Raw genomic sequence first — 22,667 nt, 5'->3', positions numbered from 1 at the left:
AGGGCTAGAAAAATTGACTTCATGGTGCTGGGCATTTATTAGATTTTTAATAAAGCTTGGTTGAACGTGGCAGCAGCTGGAGTACAGAAGCCTCCTAGGGCTGGACTTGGAAATATCAATATCTATGTTGAGTAATAAGAGCCAGGAAGCAGCAACAGAGAGGTAGAAAGGGATAGAGGAAGGGTGTCACGGGGCAGAGCCTGCTCATTGTTTTTCTCCTAGGCAGCTCAGGCTCCCGGGACTCTGGATCCAGCCACTGGATGCAATTAATGCTTGTCTTTTTATGATGTTGATGAGATCATCTTGTAACATTCCAAATGCTTAATGAGGGTGTGTGCAACTACTGGACACTGAGTCCTGGAATCTCCCTGCCATCGGCACACCCTGGTAGTAATGGTGATTTTTAAAAGCTGGGAAGCCCAGAGTGACTTCTCCCCAAACAGACTTGGCCAGTCCCAATGTCAGTAGAGATTCAGAGCCCAACCTGCAGTGGTTCCAGAAAGAGAAGCCAATTACAATTCTCAGTGGTGGGGGCAGGGGTGGGGGATGGGGTGGGGGGCCCCAAAGTATGGGAGGAATCCAGGACCCAAAACAAGGAAAACTCAATTTTTCCCGGGGGCAAAGAAACTCCAGAGCTTGAAACTTGTAAACTAGAAATGGATAGATTTTCAGTTAAACATGCAAATTGGTCAGAGCCAGCTGTCATCTGTCCCTCCTAGGATCTCACTTAGATGGCAGTAAAGGAATGGAAATGGTATAAACCCACAACATCATAGGGAATGGGAGAGGAGTATCAGTGGATTGGACCCCTCAGCACATTTACTGAACTAAACAGTTGAATGTAGGTGGGGAGGAAGAGGAGGAAGTCACAGCCAATGTGAGCAGAGAGAGCTCATTTTCCTAACAGGGCCGCATGGAGGCCTGAAAATTCATTACACCAGGTACAGTGCAGGACAGATCACATAAGCTGTGGAAGTAATAACCAGGAAGTTTTTTGAAAGTCAATATGTGGAATAGTTGCCTCTACATCCATCCCTAGGAAAACAAACAAAAAATTTATTTAAAGAAATTATAAGGTCCTCGAGAAAACAACCCTTTACAAACATTCTTGCTTATAGAGATAGATTCCTAGTATAATACTCAGCTTGCTACCCCAGAGCCCTAAAATCAAGCTTGCCAGCCAACAACTCTTGCCCACATGTACAAAGTTCTCAAAGTCAGCTACCCTATTGCCTCGTTTAAAAATATGAACAGGCAAACAAGAATTTAAGGCAAGCAAGCAACAAACAACAGCAATGACAAAAAAATCCCAGAGAAAACATATAGTTCGGAAAATAAAAGGGAAACTTAAAAACTGCAAAATTTAAACTGTAATATCCTAAGAAAAATACAAAGAGACTGCATCCATAAAACAAAAATAAGAACCTAGAAAAAGGAACAATTAAAGAAAAGAATCACAGAAATTATAAATACAGTTGCAGAAATTATAATTTTAATTCAACTGTTAGAAGATAGAGTTGAGGGATGCTTGGGTGGCTCAGCAGTTGAGCATCTGCCTTTGGCCCAGGGCGTGATCCCGGGGTCCCAGGATCGAGTCCCACATCGGGCTCCCTGCATGGAGCCTGCTTCTCCCTCTGCCTGTGTCTCTGCCTCTCTCTATGTGTCTCTCATGAATGGATAAATAAAATCTTTAAAAAAAAAAAAAAGATAAAGTTGAGAAGTCTCCAGAAAGTACAAGAGAGAGATTAAAAAGAAAAAAAGAAGGTAAGAAAGATTAAAATAGAGAACAAAAATTATAAAGGAAATAGTAGAAAAGAATTTCACAAAACTTAAGGACACCAGTCTCCTGAGGACCCTGGATGTTTCCAACAGTATGAATGAAATAAAGAGCAACACATGCTGCATCATATTGAAACCAGAACATAAAGGATATAGAGAAGATCATGAAGTCTTCTAAAGAAACAACGAGCAACTCTAAATAATAACAAATTCCCATTAACAACCTTGGTGCAAGACAATTTGAATTCAGAATTCTATTCCCAGCTAAACTAGCAATGAATGAATACTAAAGAAATTTTTAGGCCAAGGACTTGGAAAAGAGGAGAGTCTGTATATCCTCTTTCTTAAGAAGTTATAAAATGAACTAAAATGAACCTACAGATTGGGAGAAGATCTTTGCAAATGACATATGAGATAAAGGGCTAGTATCCAAGATCTATAATGAATTGATCAGTGCTCGCTTCAGCAGCACATACACTTAAAAGAGAATTTATTAGACTCAACACCCAAAAAACAATCCAGTCCAGAAATGGGCAGAGACATGAACAGAAATTTCTCCAAAGAAGGTATGCAAATGGCCATGAAAAAATGCTCCATATCACTTGCCATTCAGGGAAATACAAATCAAAACCACCATGAGATCCCACCTCACACCAGTGAGAATGGCTAAAATTAACAATTCAGGAAACAAATGTTGGAGAGGATGTGGAGAAAGGGCAACCCTCTTGCACTGTTGGGGGGGGAATGCAAGCTGGTACAGCCACCCTGGAGAACAGTGTGGAGGTTCCTCAAGAAGTTAAAAATAGAGCTACCCTATGACCCAACAATTGCACTGCTGGGGATTTACCTCAAAGATACAGATGCAGTGAAATGCTGGGACACCTGCACCCCAGTGTTCACACCAGCAACGTCTACAATAGCCCAACTGTGGAAGGAGCTACGATGTCCTTCGACAGATGAATGGATAAAGATGACGTGGTCTCTCTCTCTATATATATACACACATGATGGAATATTACTCAGTATCAGAAAGGACAAATACCTATGTTTTACTTCAAGGTGGATGGAACTGGAGGGTATTATGCTGAGTGAAATAAGTCAATTGGAGAAAGATAAACATCATACGGCTTTACTCATATGTGAAATATTAAGAAATAGTGAAAGGCACCATAAGGGAAGGAGGAGAAACTGAGTGGGTAAAAATAAAGAGGAAGACAAACTCTCAAGACAAGAGTTCATGAGAGACTCTGAACTCTGGGAAACGAAGAGTTGTAGAAGGGGAGGTAGATGGGGCGAAGGACTAACGGGGTGATGGGCATTAAGGAGGGCACAAGCGGAGATGAGCACTGGGTGTTATATGCAACTGATGAATTATTGAAAACTACATCTGAGAGTAATGATGAACTATATATATTGGTAAGCTGAATATAATTTTAAAAAAAGAAGTTATAAAATGAGGTACCCCTAAGGTGGAATTTAAGTACAAATGTAACTTTTAGAAAAACTACATGTGGGGGCCCCTGGGTGGCTCAGGGTTGAGCGTCTGCCTCCGGCTCAGGTCATGATCCCGGAGGTCTCTCCTGAATATATTAAAAAAAAAAAAAAAAACCACTACATGTGGTGCTATAACTTTATTGAATTACGTGAAACTGTTGGGGTTTTTTAATTAAAAATGGTTGAGGGATGTCTGGATGGCTAAGTGGTTTAGGGTCTGCCTTCAGCCCAGGGCATGATCCCGGAGTCCCAAGATCAAGTCCCGTGTCAGGCTCCCTGCGTGTCTCCCTCTGCCTGTGTCTCTGCCTCAATCTGTGTCTCTCATGAATAAATAAATCTAAAGAAAAAAAAAGAATAATTTTTAACCAAGTTTGAAAAGGTCAAACCTTATATTAAGGGGATCCCTGGGTGGCACAGTGGTTTGGCGCCTGCCTTTGGCCCAGGGCGCGATCCTGGAGACCCGGGATCGAATCCCACATCAGGCTCCCGGTGCATGGAGCCTGCTTCTCCCTCTGCTTCTCCCTCTGCCTATGTCTCTGCCTCTCTCTCTCTCTCTCTCTCTCTGTGACTATCATATATAAATAAAAAAAAAATTTTTTTAATCTAAAAAAAACCAAACAAACCTTAAATTAAATAACAAGATACCGAAGATGGTTGTGTGTTTGCTGGGGAGTGAAGACAGTAAAATCCACACCATGTTTAGAAAGAGAAATGAGGGATCCCTGGGTGGCGCAGTGGTTTGGCGCCTGCCTTTGGCCCAGGGCGCGATCCTGGAGACCCGGGATCGAATCCCACATCAGGCTCCCGGTGCATAGAGCCTGCTTCTCCCTCTGCCTGTGTCTCTGCCTCTCTCTCTCTCTCTCTCATTCTGTGACTATCATAAATAAATAAAAATTAAAAAAAAAAAAAAAGAAAGAGAAATGATGAGGCACGTGGGTGGCCCAGTGGCTTAAGTATCTGCCTTCGGCAAAGGTCACGATCTCAGGGTCCTGGGATCGAGCCCTACTTCAGGCTTCCTGCTCAGTGGGGAGTTTGCTTCTCCCTCTGCCCCTACCCCTTGTGCTATCTCTCTTTCTCAAATAAATAAATAGAATCATTCTAGAAAGAAAGAAAGAAGAAAAAGAAAGAAGAAGAAAGAAGAAAGAAAGAGAAAGAAGAAAGAAAGAAAGAAAGAAAGAAAGAAAGAAAGAAAGAAAGAAAGAAGAAAGAAAGAAAGAAAGAAAGAAAGAAAGAAAGAAAGAAAGAAAGAAAGAAAGAAGAAAGAAAAGACATATTGAATACTTTAAAATTTGTGGGGAAATTTTATAGTTAAGTACGCATGTTTTTAAAAAATCACTAAAAGAACAAAAGACAACGAACAAAAAACCATAGATATGCATATGAAAGAAAGAGAGTAATATAAATTTATCAATCTGCCGGAGGGTGGTGTTAAGAGAGGGTGTCAATAAAGCAAGGACAGAAAATGGGAAATGGAAAATATAGAACGCTTAACCAACTGCGCCACCCAGGCACCTCAACAAGCTTTATTTAATGAATGTATAATAACCTGAATTTAGTTTATTTATTTTTTACATTATTTTTATACTCAACGTGGGGCTGCAACTCAAGACTCCGGGATCAAGAGTGGCATGCTCCACTGATTCAGCAGCCAGGCAACCCGTGAACCTGAGCTAAAAGAGAATTTTTTTTGTCAAGCACAGAGAAGCATTCACAAAAAAATTGCCTGTGTACTAGGCCATAAAACAAGGCTCAAAAATGTTCAAAGAATTGGGATCATGCAGGGGCAGCTCAGTCAGTAGAGCGTTTGACTCTTGATCTCAGGTCATGAGTTTGAGCTCCACGTTGGGTGTAAAGATTAATTCAAATCTTTAAAACATGAAAACAAAAAATTGAGACAAAGTGTTGGGATCCTACAGAGCACAACTGAGTTAGAAGTTAATACAGGAAAATTTCAAAAAAAAAAAAATACAGGAAATTTTCTTAAAAAGCACCCTTCTAAATAACTCTGTTCCAAGGAAAGCTCGAAACAAAAATGAGAGCCTGCAGGAAGAGCCCGTAAGAGAGACCAAGCATTAACTGGAGCTGAAATCAGGAGCCTCCAGTAGAGCAATACCTGGGAAGACGGATACCCTGAAGAAGGGGGATGGTGGGGAATTAATGGGCTAAGACCCCGATCTACAAAGTCATGAGAAGAAACGACTACGTAGAGTCAAAGGAAACAGAAGAAGATAAAGGTGAAAACTGCCAGGGAATGCGATAGAAAACAATTATACCAAGAGGGCTGTGGGGGAGCCCAGTTCGTTCTTACCAAAAGCTAATAAAAATGGAAAAAGTATTGCAAATGGATCAAGGAAAAGGAAGATGGGTCTCAACAATAGTAGGGATGAAGAAAGCACAACTGCAGATGCAACCAAAAATTTAAAGCAAAAACAGAAATAAAAACGTGATGAAAAATGTTGGACCATAGAGACAACATGAACAATGTCTGAAAAAATACGTGTCACAAAAGTGAGAAATAGAAGATTGAATAGCTCTCTACCCGCTGGAAGACATGAAATCAGTAGTTAAAAATGAGCTACACAAGTGTACACATGTTGCAGGAGCCGGACCCCCAAGTGGCCCCAGCAGTCCCCGACCCTGGAACCCCAGCTCCTGGGACCCGCACCTCCTGCTCCGACGGCCCAGCCGCACACCCTGGAGGACGCTGTGCGGGAGGACGTGTGACTTCCCGGGCCCAACAATAAGGCCCTGGGACTTGTGCTCCCATCTCTCGAGGGACGAGAGCTGCCCCGGGGACACCAGCTGCCGGGTCACGAGACACGCAGGGAGCCTGATACAGAGGCCCCTGTGCCAAGGCTCCCGCCGTCCGTCCCCCGAGGACTGGCAACCAGGTGAGGAGCAGATCCTCCAGCCCTGACCAAGGTGGCCACAGTCCCCGCCAAGGCTCAGTGATGACCCACAAGACCCCCGAGCCACAGCCACCCAGTTAAGCTGTTCCCCATTTTCCGACCCTCAGAAACTGTGAGAAAATAAACTGTATCATCTTAGGCCTCTAGGATTTGGGGTCTTTTTATTTTTATTTTATTTATGATAGTCACACAGAGAGAGAGAGAGAGAGAGAGAGGCAGAGACATAGGCAGAGGGAGAAGCAGGCTCCATGCACCGGGAGCCCGACGTGGGATTCGATCCCGGGTCTCCAGGATTGCACCCTGGGCCAAAGGCAGGCGCCAAACCGCTGCGCCACCCAGGGATCCCAAGGATTTGGGGTCTTTTTAATGCAGAAATAGATAACTAGTACACATGAAATAAAACCAGGCCAAGATGGCTTTGGAAAGGAATTCTAGAATACATTCGAGGAAAATGTAATTATTCTTTACAGGCTGTTCCCAGAGAGATTACCCCCACCCACCTTATTAAGCTGTATAATTTGGACAATACTGTAAAAATCAAAGATATTATTATTTTTTAATTTACAAGGGAATCTCATTAATGAACAGATAATAAAAGTTTTAGATAAAACATTAACAAACTGAATCCACGTGTATTTTTTAAATGCATGATGAGGCTTGGGATTACTTTATAGAGTTGTGAGAATGAACTTATTTTTCAAAATCTATAAATTTAATTCACCACTTTATCACATAGGACAAAAACTGTAGAGCATATTAATAGATAAAAAAATAACATTCAACACCTACTCATGATTTTATAAACGACTTAGCTAGAGCTAGAAAGATCACGTTCGTTAATGAAGCATTGGAGGCTTTCCATCTGCAATCAGGATGCTGTTAAGGATGCTCACCTCGACCATTGCTATTCAACATTGTATTGGAGGCTTTAGCCAATGCAGGGAAGATATAGTAAGATCAGTAATTATAAGGTATAAGGGTTTAATAGGAAAAAGCAAGTTATTGGAATCATTGTCAGAAGATAATTACATAAAAGTAAATCCCATTTCTACATCCTGGTAATAAACCATGAGAAAATGTAATTTTTAAAAAAGATAACATCTATAGTAACAGCCACAATTCAAAAAAGAGGGAGGAGAACTAGGAATAAACCTAAGAAAATCTGTGCAATATTTTTTTTAATATTCTATTTATTGGGCAGCCCGAGTGGCTCAGTGGTTTAGCGCCTGCCTTCAGCCCAGGGCCTGATCCTGGGGTCCCAGGATTGAGTCCCACATCGGGCTCCCTGCAGGGAGCCTGCTCCTCCCTCTGCCTGTGTCTCTGCCTCTCTCTGTGTCTCTCATGCATAAATAAATAAAATCTTAAAAATATATTTTTTATTTATTTATTTGACAGAGGAGAGTAGGAAAGCACAGGCAGGGGAGCAGCAGGCAGAGGGAGAAACAGACACACAGCCCCACTCCCCACTGGGCAGGGAGCCAGAAGTGGGGCTGGACCCCAGGACCCCGGGACCATGAGCTGAGCCAGGAGCCCCTGTGCAAGAATCTCATGCAAAAACTTCTGAAACCTCATTGAAAGATCATAAAAGAGCTAAATAAACAGAAAAGCAAACCACCTTTATAGACAATTGTGCTAGGTTTTGTAAAGGATGCAAACCCTCCCCCAGATTAGTTCACAAATTCACGCAGCTCCGACCGGCATTCCAACAGATTTCTCCGTGGGGCTTGCCCTGCTAATCCTAACGTGTGCGTGGAGTTGCAAAGGGCCCAGAATGGATGAGGCTTTTTCTGAGGAAGAAACAAAGGGTGGTGACCCCATACCCAAGAATTACAAAAGCTACAGTAATGATGACTGTGAGTATAAGAAGAGACCAACAAGCCGGTGGTTTAAGCGACAGAAGCCAGAGGCCAACCTGTGCATGCAGGGAAACGTGACAAATGACAGAGGTAGCTTTGCAGACCAGTGCGGAAAGGGTGGGTTAGGTGGCAAACGGTCTGCACATTTGGGAAACATGCAGTTGGTTCCCTACGTCACACAGTATAAAAAATTCCACGTGGACTAAAGCCCTAAATGTGAAAAACAAAACTTTACAACTTTTAGAAGAAAATATAGAAGAGTTCTCTTGTGACTTGAGAGTAGCAGAATTTTTTTTCTGAAGATTTTATTTGAGAGAGAGTGAGTGCATGTGCAGGGTAGGGGCCGAGAGGAGCACAGGGAGCAGGAGAGCGAACCTGAAGCAGACTGTGCGCTGAGCAGGAGGCCGACCCGGACCTGAGCCAAAATCCAGAGTGGACACTTAACAGACTGAGCCACCCAGGGGGCCCCAAAAACACTTAATCAAGTGTTTTTTTTTAAAGGAACCATAAAGTTATATTGCTAAATTTGACTAGATTAAAATTAAAGCTGCTATTCCACACAAGACAGCATAAATAAAGTGAAATAAGCCGCAAACTGAAAAAAGATAGTTCCAAAGTATACAATTTAGAGGACTGGTGCCCAGGATATTTAAGAATTCCTACAAATCAATTTTTTTAAAAAGAAAGGCAAAATGCTCCATTATAAATGGATCAATGTATATGCACAGATAACTTTCAGAAGAAATGAGTAATTATAAGTTTAAGCATTTTATTTATTTTTTTAAAAAGATTTTATTTATTTATTCATGAGAAACACAGAGAGAAAGGCAGAGACACAGGCAGAGGGAGAAGCAGGCTCCCTGTGGGGAGCCCGATGTGGGACTCGATCCCAGGACCCCAGGATCACGACCTGAGCCGAAGGCAGATGCTCAACCACTTGAGCCACCCAGGTGCCCCCAAGTTTAAGCATTTTAAAAATAAGTCCAATAAACATATAAACATTTAAAAATAAGCTCAACTTCCCTAGTTATCAGGGAAATATAAGACAAAACAATGAGATACCATTTCATACCTATCAGACCAAAATTCAAAATGATGATACTATCAAAGGATTGAAGAGGATATGGGCCAATGGGGAATAAAAAGAAAAAGACATAACAGAAATACACATCCATCAATGAGAGAACAGATAAGTTGTGGAAAATTCATCCAATCGAATATTGTGCAGCTATTAAAGTGAATGAACCAGAGCTGCAGGCTTGGACAGATGTCAATAATCCGGGGGCGTCGGGCTGGCTCTGTGCAAAGCGCACGCAGCTCTATTTTTTTTTTTTTTTTTTTTAGATTTTATTTATTTATTCATGAGAGAGACAAAGAGAGAGGCAGAGACACAGGCAGAGGGAGAAGCAGGCTCCCTGCAGGGAGTCCGACGTGGGACTCAATCCCGGGACCCCGGGGTCACACCCTGGGCCGAAAGCGGCACCAAGCTGCTGGGTCACCCGGGCGGCCCGGGCACACAGCTCTTGATCTCAGGTGAGGAGTTTGAGTCCCATGTTGGGTAGAGATTAAGTAAATAAAGTAAGACAAAAACAAACAGAAAACAAAAAACAAAACCCCATGAGGCCTGGGGAAAGGCTTGAAGAATGCTACGTGCAGAGTCGCCCGTTCACAGAGAACCTAAGAACCGGCCGCTACGTGGCTCGTTCAAGGGCACGAAGGCACCACCACGCGCAGGCACCGGGACCTGCACCCACACAGGTGGCATTTTGTCCTATTTTGTGGGGCTAAGAAACAACACACCTGAAGCCCCACCCAGCAGCTCGCTATGGCACCGACTGAGTCCACACCGCTCCCCACGATCCCCCGCCGTTGGCAGGCACGGCCCGGGCAGGGACATGTCCAGCTGGAGGGGACAGCACAGCGCAAGGCCTCGGAGCAGGGCTCGGGTGTCAGTGCGCTCCTTTACTTCCGAGGTAGGGGGAGGTGCAGGGGCAGGGAGCGGACAAGCAAAAACCAACCCAGGAAATGGAGGAGGAGAAGAACACTCCGCCCCCAAGCACGATGAACCACGGGCGGGATAACCCCCTAGATTCTAGGCGTCTCGCACCACTAAGCTCCTTTAAGGCTCCCGCCTACTGACTACGGGAAAGTGGACCCTGTCTTGCCCCCCTCTCGCAGCGGGCCGGGGCGCAGGTGACCCCGGGACCCTAGGACCCCAGAGGGCCCCATGGGAACGACGCCGCCCCGCCAGCCCGGGCGCCCGGCCACTGTTCTCTGCGAGGGAACAGCCTCCGCGGCCGGTCGGGGCTGGAGCCTGTGTCCCCCGGGAGCCCAGGCGTCAGGCTGCAGGGAGGCCCACAGACGGAAGCATTTCCGAACGGCGCCCAAGATTCATGCGCTATGTCTAAATAAAGAGGCTCAAAAAGAAAATGGCCGATGGGGTGCCGTAGCGCGAATGTTCGTTTTGGCGCACAGGTTGTGGGGATAAGACGGGGTCAGTGCTGTATTTGCGTGGAAATTGGCAAATATAAGGACAGGACCTCTGCGCGCGTGAGGCCGACATAATCCTTTGCATGTAAGGAGCCGGGGAAAAACATGGTTCTAGGTAATCTATGGGACATGGGCCATGACAGGGGCAACATGGTGGCCTGAGGAGCACAACAGGGTGGGGGGTGCCCTGGTAGCATAATGGGGCACGGTGGAGGTGGCTGAGAGGTGGCCCGCGACAGGCCACACTTGAGGCCACACCTAGCCTTTTGCATCGGCGATGCTTGCAGGATCATAGAGTGGGCCCCCCCACAGGGGAAGCTACAAAAACTGCACAGGAGGTGTGGCAGGACGGTGGCGTTCAGGAATTAAAATGACAGGCTCTGGTGCCAACCATCTGACACCCTGCTCTGGATTACAACAATCCAAAAATCACAAAACACTCTCCATTTCCCCGCTCATCATACACCGAAAAAAGGGCCACCTTTCTGTCGCCTCCACTGGATGGAACACACAGTTGGAATACCGTAGACCTGAATACGGGGAAGAATGGCTACAGAAAAAGGGGGCCCGCGAAGGGATTGACAGGGGACGACTGCCCACGAAGGGACTGGGCCGCCACCGACCACGGGGCCGCCTGGCCACGCAGGGCCGCCACCGACAGGGGACGCCCTGCCACGCAGGGGCCGACGACCCAACGGCGGGCTCTCTTTTCTTAAGACCGGGACAATACAGGGCCATCCGCGAAACTGAACCCTCTTGTGTTACTTCTCTTTTTTTCCTTTTTTTCCCCCTTTTTCCCCACCCCCCTCCACACCAACCCCCGCCCCCCAACCACCCACCCCCATTCCAACCCAACTCCAACTGAACTACCTACACCCACACAACCCCACCACCCAAACCAACACCCCCACACCACCCAACCCCCCCCACCCCCCCCCACTCCCCCCCAACACACACCCCCCCCACCTAACCCAACCCCCACAAAACCCCACCCCCAACCCCCTCCACCCCCAACCCACCCACCCCACACAAACCCCCCCCCAACCCCCCCCCCCCTCCCACCCCACACACCCCCCCCCACCCACCCCACCCCCCCCCCCCCCCCCGCCCACCCCCCCCCCACCCCCCCCCCCTCCCCCCCCCCCCCCCACACCCCCCCCCCAAAACCCACCCCACCCACCCCCCCCCAACTCACACCCCCCCCACCCCCCTAAACCCCCCCCCAAACCCACCCCCCACCCCACCCCCAACACACTCCCCACCAAAATCCCCAACCCCCACCCACACCCAAAAACACCCCCCACCCAACCGACGCCAAAACCCCCACAAAACCACACAAAACCACCCAACCACCCACCCAACCACCCCCCCACCCCACACCCCCACCCCCCCCCCCCCCCCCAAACCCCAAACCCCAACCACAAACACCATCCCACCACCACACCCAACCAACAACACCCCCCTCCCACCAAACCCCCCCCCCCCCCCCCACCTCCCCCATCCCCACCTTCTTCCCCTCCCCACCACCCTCAACCACCCTACAACCCCCCACCCCACCCCCCCCCCCCCCTACCCCAACACCCCCCCCAACTCCCCCCCAACACCCCCCCACACACCACCCACACCCACCACCCCACCAACCAACAAACCACTTAACAACCCCCCTTCACACAACCCCCCAACCCCCCACAAACCCCCCCAACCACCCTCCCATCCACACCCACCACCCCCCCACCCACCCCCCCCACCCCCTCACTCCCCCATACCCCCCCAAACACACACCCACCCCCCCCCGACCACAGGGGCCGCCTGGCCACACAGGGCCGCCACTGACGGGGGGGATAAGCTGACTTGGCGTGATCTCCAGCCCGAGAAAGTCTGCTCTCACTGTCATGTACGCAGAGCAAAAGGCCGCTCAGAGCTCTTGTGCAATCAGGGAGCAAATAATTGCTTTAGCTCCTTAATAATAAGAGCTGGCGTTCACTGAGCTTGACTGGGCGCAGGGCACGGGGTGAGTCAGCACACGATTTACTGCCCTTACTTCTCACAAAAACTCCTGAACGCAGATATTGTTTGTCCCTCTCCAGGGATAAGGACCCAAAGTTAGAGGCACTGTAGGGGGGAACAGGAAGAGGTGAAAGAGTCGCGTGGTTGAAAGGCGTGAGAGAGGGGGTGAGGGGTGAGTGGGAAAAGGGGGGGAGGGGGACGGGGGGTGTCTCCGTATCTCGGGGTCCTTTTCGCACCTGTTCGTTCTGCCTGGGAGTTTTTCAGGTGAAGGTCGTGTCGGGCGTGGGGGGTGGGGGAGGGGGAGAGAGGGGCTGTGAAGCGGGCCGCGGGGGGGGTGGCTCGGCGTGAGGCGTCGGGGTGGGTAGGTGGGCGGCAGCGGGCGGCCAGGGGGAGGCGTGAGTTGTGGGGGAGATGGGTTGGAAGGAGGGCAAGGCCGCGGGGATCTTGTCCGCGGGATGGTCTCGCCTGGGGGCCCGTGGGGGGGGGGGTGGGCCCACAGGGGGAGGATGGGGTTGGGTACTGTGGCCGGGCCGGGTAGGGGGGGAGCGTGAGGGGGGAGGGGTGAGGGGGGGGTGGAAGGGGGGTTGGAGGGGTTGGTGGAAGGGGGGAGGGGGAGGGGAGGGAGGGAGGGACGGGATTGTGACGGGGGGAGGTGGTGACTGCGGGGGGACCACTGCCACTCGCACAGGAGTCCAGTGGGGAGGCGGAGAAGAAGAAGAACGAGAACGTGATGCTGATAGGAGAACGGTAGGAGAAACGTGATGCTGATGGAAGAAGCCCGAGATAAGAGAAGAACGTGGCGATTGGATGGCGCGATGAAAAACAAAGTAAAAAGTATCCCCTTCTGATGGGATGCGAATTGTTGACGGAGGGCGAGAGAACGTGATGATGGGCTTGCTGGGAACGTTGGTTGATGGGCCACCACAGTTATAAGAGAACAGGAACAGGAGAAAGTGATCGGAGGAGAGGAGAAGAACGTGTCGTGATTATGCTGAAGGAGAACGTGATGAGAACGTTGATAGGAGAACGTGGAGAGGTGATTGCGCTGGAGAACGTGTTATTGAGCCACCACAGTAGTAGTAAGTTTAAACTGGAAACCAAACTTCTCGTCACATCCATGAGCACCTGTCACAGGTCAGGGGCTCCATTAATGCTTTGACATGAGGTTGCTCATGTGTGATGTGTGTTGAGCCACGCGTTAGTTGTGAAGCCTAGTTAAAATGTTCCCCCTGTGTTTTGGTAGCACGTAGTCCCTTGGTAGCAATAGAATAGAAGTCAAGCGTACGTTCGAAGCCAAGCAACGTCAGTCCCAGAAATGGAAAATGAAAACCTCCGAAACCCTGTGACAGGTGCGCACGGGTCGCGACAGCATGAAACTCGTTAAGGTCCGTGGAGGCCCCTCGGGGATCCTGGATTGGAGGAAGCGGGAGAGAACACGTAGATAGTTTTTGTAACAGGTACTTTTTTATTTCGACCATCAGGTACTTATTGGGGTGAGCCCACCTTGTTACCACGTTAGATAGTTTTTAAGCTTTTAGATATTGAGCAGTGCCATGTTGGCAGTTTGTCCCGGATCCCTATCAGCCCGCCGTTTTTCCCCAGACCCCTATACCTTGAGACCCCCTGAGCTTTATGTTAACCTCCTCCATGCACACCCCTCCTCCCGCCCCTTGGCTCGGGGCAGGAAGGCGCTGAGCTCCTGGTCCCGCCTGCAGAGAAGGTCTCTCCCGGAAAGGGGCACTGAAGGCAGGAGCCACAGGCCAGAGGCTCGGGGTGAGAAAGGACATGGGAGACCCGGGACAGTTCGGCTTTTCAACAGCAGAGAGAATAATCCATCCTGGGCCCAGGAAAAGCCTGCATCCCCGGGGTGGCCCGAGGTCATGTTACTCAGACTGTGCCTGGGACAGGCCTGGCCGGGGGCTGGTAGGCCGTCTGCACCCTTCCCGCTGAGAGGCGGGACGCCCCTCCTGGGCACCGGGGGCACTAGGATGGGCCCAACCCTGGTGCCCTGGGCACCTGCGAGCAGCAGCCACAAAGCAGACTTGACTTAGAGGTGCTCAGAATCCCGAGGAGGGAGGGGGGAGAAGAGAGGAGGGAGGAGGGAGGAGGAGAGAGGAGGGAGGGGGGAGGAGGAGAGAGGAGGGAGGGGGGAGAAGAGAGAAAGAGAGGAGGGAGGGGGAGAAGGGAGGAGGGAGGAGGAGAGAGGAGGGAGGAGGAGGGAGGAGGGAGGGAGGAGGGGGGAGGAGGACGGATCTGGCCACGGTCTCATCAGCTGCCCGTTCGGTGGACTCACAGGCCACTCGCTGATTCACTCTCCCAGGCGCTGGCCGAGCGTAACCACAGCGAACACGAGGGTCCCGGGACGACGGTCTGGGGACCGAAAAGCAGAAAACAGAGACCTCAGAACGGGCTGCGGTCCTGGCGTCCGCCCCTGGCCACCGGCTGCGTGCGGCCCAGGGCTCCGGCATCCGGACGGTCCTGCACCGTGGCGGCCGCAGGGGGCGGGGAGGAGGGGAGGGGAAGGGGGACCTGGGGGGACTGGGCGGGGTCCGGGGGCCTCCCGCTGGCAGTGTTCGAGCTGCGCCCGCTCCAGGCCGCGGAGGGTGCACGGGCGCAGGGTGGGGCCTGCCAGGGAGCGCCACCGGCCAACGGAGGGCGTGGCGGGCACCTGCACATGCACCCGCACCCGCACCCACACCTGCACCTGAACCGGCACAGACACCTGCACCTGCATGTGTACCCACACCTGCACCCGCACCCCTACCCGCACCTGCACCCACACCCGCACCCACACCTGCACCCACACCCGCACCCACACCTGCACCCGCACCCACACCTGCACCCGTACCTGCACCCGCACCCGTACCTGCACCCGCACCCCCACCCGTACCCGCACCCACACTTGCACCTGCACCCGCACCCGCACCCGCACCTGCACTTACACCCGCACCTACACCCGCACCCGCACCAGCACACGCACCGGCACCCGCACCTGCACCCGCCCCCGCACCCGCACCTGAACCCGCACCCGCACCAGCACACGCACCGGCACCCGCACCCCCACCTGCACCTGCACCCGCACCCCCACCTGCATTCGCACCTGCACCCGCACCCCCACCTGCACCCGCACACGCATCCGCACCCCCACCTGAATCTGTACCCACACCCGCACCCACACCCGCACCCGCACCTGCACCCACACGCGCACCCACACCCGCACCCCCACCTGCACCCGCACACGCATCCGCACCCCCACCTGAATCTGTACCCACACCCGCACCCACACCCGCACCTGCATCTGTACCCACACCCGCACCCGCACCCGCACCCGCGCCTGCAGCACCTGCGGGGCAGCGGCGGGCAGCGGGCAGCCGGGGTCGTGCAGCCACAGCTCCCGTGGGCCGCGCAGCCCCCACAAGCGCCCGAAGGTGACAGGGGGCGAGTGAGCCAAGTGCGGGGGGCGACCCAGGTGAGAGCAGACCATGGGAACGAGAGCTGCCAGGAGCGAGGCACCCGCCAAAGGCCGGGTGGCCAGCAGGGGGTAGAGGGCGTGGGTCAGTGGGGAGGCAGGAGGGGGTCGAGGGGCGTGGGTCGAGTCCTCGCTCGGGCGCCAGTCAGCGCCGACGACACAAGCTGCGGTGCAGGCGGTGCGGGCGGTGCGGGCGGTGCGGGAGGTGCGGGCGGTGCGGTGCGCGCATGGTGCGGGAGGTTAGGGGCGGGGGGAGGTGCGGGGCGGTGCGGAGGTAGGTGCGGAGCGGTGCGGGCGGTGCGGGCGGTGCGGGAGGTGAGGGCGGAGGCGAGCGGGAGGTGCGGCGCGCGGGAGCGGGTGGGGGAGGAGTGAGGGAGGGCTGAGGGCGGGAGGGAGGGGAGGGAGGTGAGGCAGTGGTGCGGGCGGGCGGGATGGGAGGGCGGGAGGAAGGTGCGGTGCGCTGCGGAGGTGGCGCGCGGTTAGCGGGGGTGAGGGAGGTGGCGCGGCGGTGCGGGAGGTGTGCGGGAGGCGAGGTGCGGAGGTGCGGGCGGTGCGGGAGGTGCGGGCGGTGCGGGCGGTGCGGGAGGTGCGCGCGGTGCGGGAGGTGCGGGAGAGGGGCGGGCGGTGCGGGACGGTGGGGAGGTGCGGGAGGTGGTGAGGGCGGTGCGGAGGTGCGGGAGGTGCGGGCGCGTGCGGTGGTGGATGAGGGAGGTGCGCGCGGTGCGGGAGGTGCGGGGCGGTGCGGCGGTGCGGAGGTGGGAGGTCGCGCGCAGGTGAGGGGGAGGGGTGGGGAGGGGGGGGGTGGAGGGAGGGGGGAGGTGGCGGGAGGTGGCGGGCGGTGCGCGAGGTGCGGGGAGGGTGAGCGGAGGTGGAGGAGGTGAGGGAGGTGCGGCGCAGGTGGGGAGGTGGGGGGAGGTGCGCGCAGGTGCGGGAGTGGCGGCGAGTGCGGCGGTGAGGGAGGTGGCGCGCGGTGCGGGAGGTGCGGGAGGTGCGCGCGGTGCGGGAGGTGCGGGCGGTGCGGAGGTTGAGGGCGGATGCGGGTGCGGGCGGAGGTGCGCGGTGCGGAGGTGCGGGAGGGTGCGAGCGGTGCGGGAGGTGCGGGGAGGTGCGCGGGTGAGGAGGTGCGAGGTGAGCGCGGTGCGGGAGGTGGCGGGACGGGCGGGAGGTGCGGGGCGGTGCGGGGCGGTGGGCGGTGCGGGAGGTGGCGCGGTGCGGGAGGTGAGGCGGTGCGGGGGTGCGGGAGGTGCGGAGGTAGCGGGCGGTGCGGGAGGTGCGGGCGGTGCGGGGTGCGGGAGGTGGGGGGTGCGGGAGGTGCGGGAGGTGCGGCGTGCGGGCGGGTGCGGGGGTGCGGGAGGTGAGGGAGGTGAGGGCGGGGGAGGGGGGGATGAGCGGTGCGGACGGGTGCGGGCGCGTGGAGGGAGGGCGGAGGGAGGTGCGGAGCGGGAGGGAGGGGGCCGAGTGAGCGAGGTGCGGGAGGTTGAGCGAGGGGCGTGCGGGGGCGGGGGAGGTGCGGGAGGTGCGGGCGGTGCGGGAGGTGCGGCGGTGCGGGAGGGCGGCGGGGGGAGGTGGGGCGGGGTTGCGGGAGGTGCGGGAGGTGCGGGCGGTGCGGGAGGTGCGGGGCGGTGCGGGAGGTGCGGGAGGTGCGGGCGGTGCGGGAGGTGCGGGAGGTGCGGGCGGTGCGGGAGGTGCGGGAGGTGCGGGAGGTGCGGCGGTGCGGGAGGTGCGGGCGGTGCGGGCGGTGCGGGCGGTGCGGGCGATGCGGGCGGTGCGGGAGGTGCGGGCGGTGCGGGAGGTGCGGGCGGTGCGGGAGGTGCGCGCGGTGCAGGAGGTGCCGGAGGTGCGGCCCCCGCAACGCCGCCCCGAGCCCCTCCACGCGCCCCTGCAGGCCACAGCCGGCTCCATCCCCGGAACTCCAGGGAGCCTCGCAGCCGCCTTCCCAGCTGCAGCCCCGCGTGCTGGACCCGGTGCTCCCGGGACAACGATCCGCCCCCCACGGATTCCGGCCCCGTGTGGAGTCCTGCAGTTAAAGCGTCTCCAAGCCCGGGGCACGTGGGGGTCAGCGGTGGAGCGTGTGTCCTGGGCCCAGGCTGTGACCCCGGGTCCTGGGATCGAGTCCCGCGTAGGGTCCCTGCGTGGAGCCTGCTGCTGCCTTGGCCTGGGTCCCTGCCTCTCTCTGTGTCTCTCAGGAATAAATAAATAAAATCTTTAAGAAAAGTTTTTTCAAGCTATAGTTAAAAGCCAATACTTTAAAATATTTACACAGAACTAGTGAGTCATTGTCACATCGAAGCTCACAGAGGCCGGAGCAGGGCCCACAGTGAAGTGGTCCTGGTCCCCCTGCCCGCTGGCACAGGGGACGGCGAGCAACAGGCCTGAAGGGCCCAGCAGTCTGCACAAACCAGGGCAAGCACCGCCCGGTTCCTTTCACCCCAGTCGTTGAACAGTGGACAACTTTGGTCAGGCGCCCGGGAAACATGGGCCAAACGTACACTTTATGCCACTCAGTGTTCTCAGCGTTTTCTTTCTTCTTCCTTTTTTTTTTTTTTTTTAAAGATTACTTATTTATTCATGAGAGACACAGAGAGAGAGAGAGGCAGAGACCCAGGCAGAGGGGGAAGCAGGCTCCACGCAGGGAGCCCGACGCGGGACTCGGTCCCAGGACCCCGGGGTCACCCCCGAGCCCAAGGCAGCCGCCCAACCGCCGAGGCCCCGGGCTCCCACAGCACTTTCTTTACGTGAATTCATTCCATCCCTATAATAACACGATTCTCATCCTGGGCTGAGGGAGATGACACTGAGGCACAGAAGCAGGTAACGCCCACGGTCACAGAGCTGCAAGGGGACAGTACTTCGGACTGTGCCGTAAATAAGCAGCTCCCATTTCCAAGATGCTTCACAAAAAATACAAACTCGTCGCATTGAATCACATGTGACAAATACCCAGCAATACTAATCTGCCAAAGCAATACTTCCCAAGTGTAATTGTATGCAAATCATTTCTTGAACTAAATTTTATGATTTCTGCACGTAAAGACTAATGGAGCCCTCTGTCGCCCACAGTAAGTTTTGTCAAGTATTCGGCCTTACCAGAAGTGGCGCCGCGCCCTGAAACCGCTGAAAGGCTCAGGGCTTTGCCCATGACTTCGGCGCTTTCCAAAGGAAGAGGGAAGTGTCCTTGCATCCCGAGGATAACGACTCCGCAGAAACAGGGGAAGGCCCTTCCCAGGAGGCATGTTCTGGCTCTAACCGAAGGGACCACATGCGACTGAAACGCTGGCGTCAAGGCGGACGGGAAAGAGCAGAAGGGAGGTAAGTTTCTCCGTAAAGCGGCACGTTAGGACTCCGTGATGCTAGGGAAGCTTGGTGACAGTTGGATCCCGTGGCAGCCTTACCCCTTAGGTGGGTCACCCTTCCTCTCCCTTCCCCCCCCATCGCCCCAATTCTCCATTCCAGTTCTCCTCTCCCATTTTTGAGGAATAGTAAGACTAAAAACATCCTTTGGGATCGAATCCCACGTCAGGCTCCCGGTGCATGGAGCCTGCTTCTCCCTCTGCCTGTGTCTCTGCCTCTCTCTCTCTCTCTCTCTGTGACTATCATAAATAAATAAAAATAAAAAAAATAAAAATAAAAAAAAAAAAAACATCCTTGAAGGGGTCCCAAACGGCACTACAGGTTTGAAGGGCGTTCATATGTCCAATCTAACTTAGGAACGTCCAGCTGCTTTCCCAGGAGTTGTGCCAATACGTGATGCTGCCTAGAGTGTAGGACAGTCCTCTGCCTCCCAGCCCTGCCCGTCCTCGGACCGGAGTTTTTAATTTTTACCATACATACGCAGCAACTGTCTCAGTGTGGTTTTAATTTTTCATTTCCATTTAATGAACTTGAGCTTTTTTTTTTTTTTTTTTTTTTTTTTTATTCATAGAGACACAGCTAGAGAGAGAGAGAGGCAGAGACACAGGCAGAGGGAGAAGCAGGCACCATGCAGGGAGACTGATGTGGGACTCGATCCTGGGTCTCCAGGATCACACCCCGGGCTGCAGGCGGCGCCAAACCGCTGCGCCACCGGGGCTGCCCTTGAGCATCTTTTATATTTTTAATCCTCACTTGTGCTTCATCTTCTGAGAAATTTTGGGTTCTTTTGCCCATTTTTCTATATGTGAAATGTGTATGTCTTTTAAAAAACTAAACTAGGCATTCTTTATATATTCTGGATACTAATCCTTGGTCAGTTATAGGTGCCAAATATCTTAAAGTAGTTTGTGGTTTGCCTTTTCATCTTCATGACGCCTTTTGACAGACATAAGTCTTAATATAAGGAAAGTTATCTATCTTTTATGATTCGTGTTTTTTGCATCAAAAGTCCTCCTCTCATCCCAAGTAAAAAAAATTCTATAATGCCGGAGTTTAAGTTTTGTCCTTTGTTTTTAGGTCCTTAATCCATATAGAACTGATTTTTGTATATGATGTGAGTTGAGTCCAATTTTATTTTTTTCCATTAAGAAAACCAGCTGTCCTAGCCCCATTTATATATAATTAAATCCCTTTTTCCTTCAGAGCTTACTGTCAGCATAGTCATGAACCAACATCTCATGAATCTGGGAGTCTGTTCCTGGGCTATTTGATAATCCCTGCACCAACACCAAACTGAAATAACTTTTTAATGCTTAAAGCCTGAAAATATCCAGCATTTTAAGAAATGTGAAGAAACATTCTCATACTACAATGATGGGAATATAAATTGGAGCAAACTTTTGGGGAAAAAGTTTAGCAGTATCAACTAAATTAAAAATATACATACCCTTTGCCCAGCAGTTACACTGCTAAAAATACATTCTATATCTAGGCTCATTAAAATTTGAGCACAGGGGATCCCTGGGTGGCGCAGCGGTTTGGCGCCTGCCTTTGGCCCAGGGCGCGATCCTGGAGACCCGGGATCGAATCCCACATCAGGCTCCTGGTGCATGGAGCCTGCTTCTCCCTCTGCCTGTGTCTCTGCCTCTCTCTCTCTCTCTCTCTGTATGTGACTATCATAAATAAATAAAAATTAAAAAAATAAAAAATAAAACATTGTCTCTTAGCCTCTTAGAGGAATGGATTTAAAAAAAAAAAAAAAAAAAAAAAAATTTGTGCACAAGGGGCAGCCCGGGTGGCCCAGCGGTTTAGCGCCGCCTTCAGCCCAGGGCCTGATCCTGGAGACCCGGGATCGATCCCACATCGGGCTCCCTGCGTGGAGCCTGCTTCTCCCTCTGCCTGTGTCTCTGCCTCTTTCTGTGTCTCTCATGAATAAATAAAATATTTTTTAAAAATTTGTGCACAAAATGGAGCACCCAAGAGTTCAGTCAGTAGAGCATACAACTCTCGCTCTCAAGGTCAAGGGTTCAAGCCCCCATGTTGGGTGTGGAGCCTACTTAAAAATAATTGTGCACAAAAACACTACAGGGTTGTTTGTAGTAGAAAAAACAAAAACCCCTAAATGACCATCAATAGGAAAGTAGTGAAATTTCTAAAGTATGAAACATCCATGCAATGCAATGCCTTGTGGACTTCAGTGCCAACGTCTAAGATACACAGAATGATGTAAAACAAAGGCAACAGAGCACACATATATAATAGAATTCTTGTGTAGATTTTAAATCAGAAGAAGACTTTGTGTCAAATTCGGGTAAGCTGCTGTGGCCTACTTCCCGAGGAAGTGCTCTGATCAGAAGGACCTCCAAGTTTTATTCTTTGGAAAGAGAATATTAATATTCTGAATGCCAAGGATATGGAAGTTGTGGACAGTAGCACACTGTTGAGTCCATTCGCTGAAAACCTGGATGTTTAAGGTTTTTTTAATCCATTCATGAGAGACACAGAGGGAAAGAGAGACCCAGGCAGAGGGAGAGGCGGGTTCCCCGCGGGGAGCCCGACCCAGGACTCTGCCCGGGACCACGACCCCAGCCCCAGGGCCACCCAGATACTCCTGGATGAGGTGTGGAGCAGTTATTTTGAACAATGAAGCTGATGGCTCCCGTGTTTTCACGTCCTTTGAATTTTGGATTCATGTTAACAGGTTAGAAATCTGCTCTGCTAAGAGGCAACTTCTGCATTAAAGTCACCCCAGCCTATAAGGTTTGGCCTTTCCAAAGCACAGCTGTCTGCCTGGAGGAGACATGGTCTCCTCAGTGAGGGGAGACTCGGGGACCAGGGCACTGGAGGGATCTCTGTGCGCTTACGGAGCAGTCGAAACCCCAACCCTGAACAGCTGACGTTCTCCTCCAAACTCCTCCAACCCCATCCTTCCCTGCAATATACACTCAAAATACAGCACCTGACAGTAACAGCCAAGGAAGACGGGGGCTGCGGGGTCATGACCACAAAGCACAGTGGCCGTAAGGAACCTGGGACTCTAACCCTTCACACCACCCAGTCCATCGCACCACAGCAGTGCGGAGGCCACGGCAGAGGACGCACACCTCCTGTAGAACCCGGGATACCCAGAAACGTCTCCCGCCTAGTACAAAGGCCAACACAAATCCTGCCTTCTCTGACGTTTCTCGGACAATGCACAGTTCCACAGCTTCTCTCTCCTTGGGAACACTCTTTTCGTAGCCACGGCTGCCACTTGACTTCAAACTTACACGATTTTACGTGGCATTGACGTGGCTGGATCTTCCCAACTGT

Source organism: Canis lupus, chromosome 33, assembly GCF_011100685.1.
Source record: "Canis lupus familiaris isolate Mischka breed German Shepherd chromosome 33, alternate assembly UU_Cfam_GSD_1.0, whole genome shotgun sequence".
Lineage (NCBI taxonomy): Eukaryota > Metazoa > Chordata > Mammalia > Carnivora > Canidae > Canis > Canis lupus.
Note: the sequence above shows the minus strand (reverse complement) of the source record.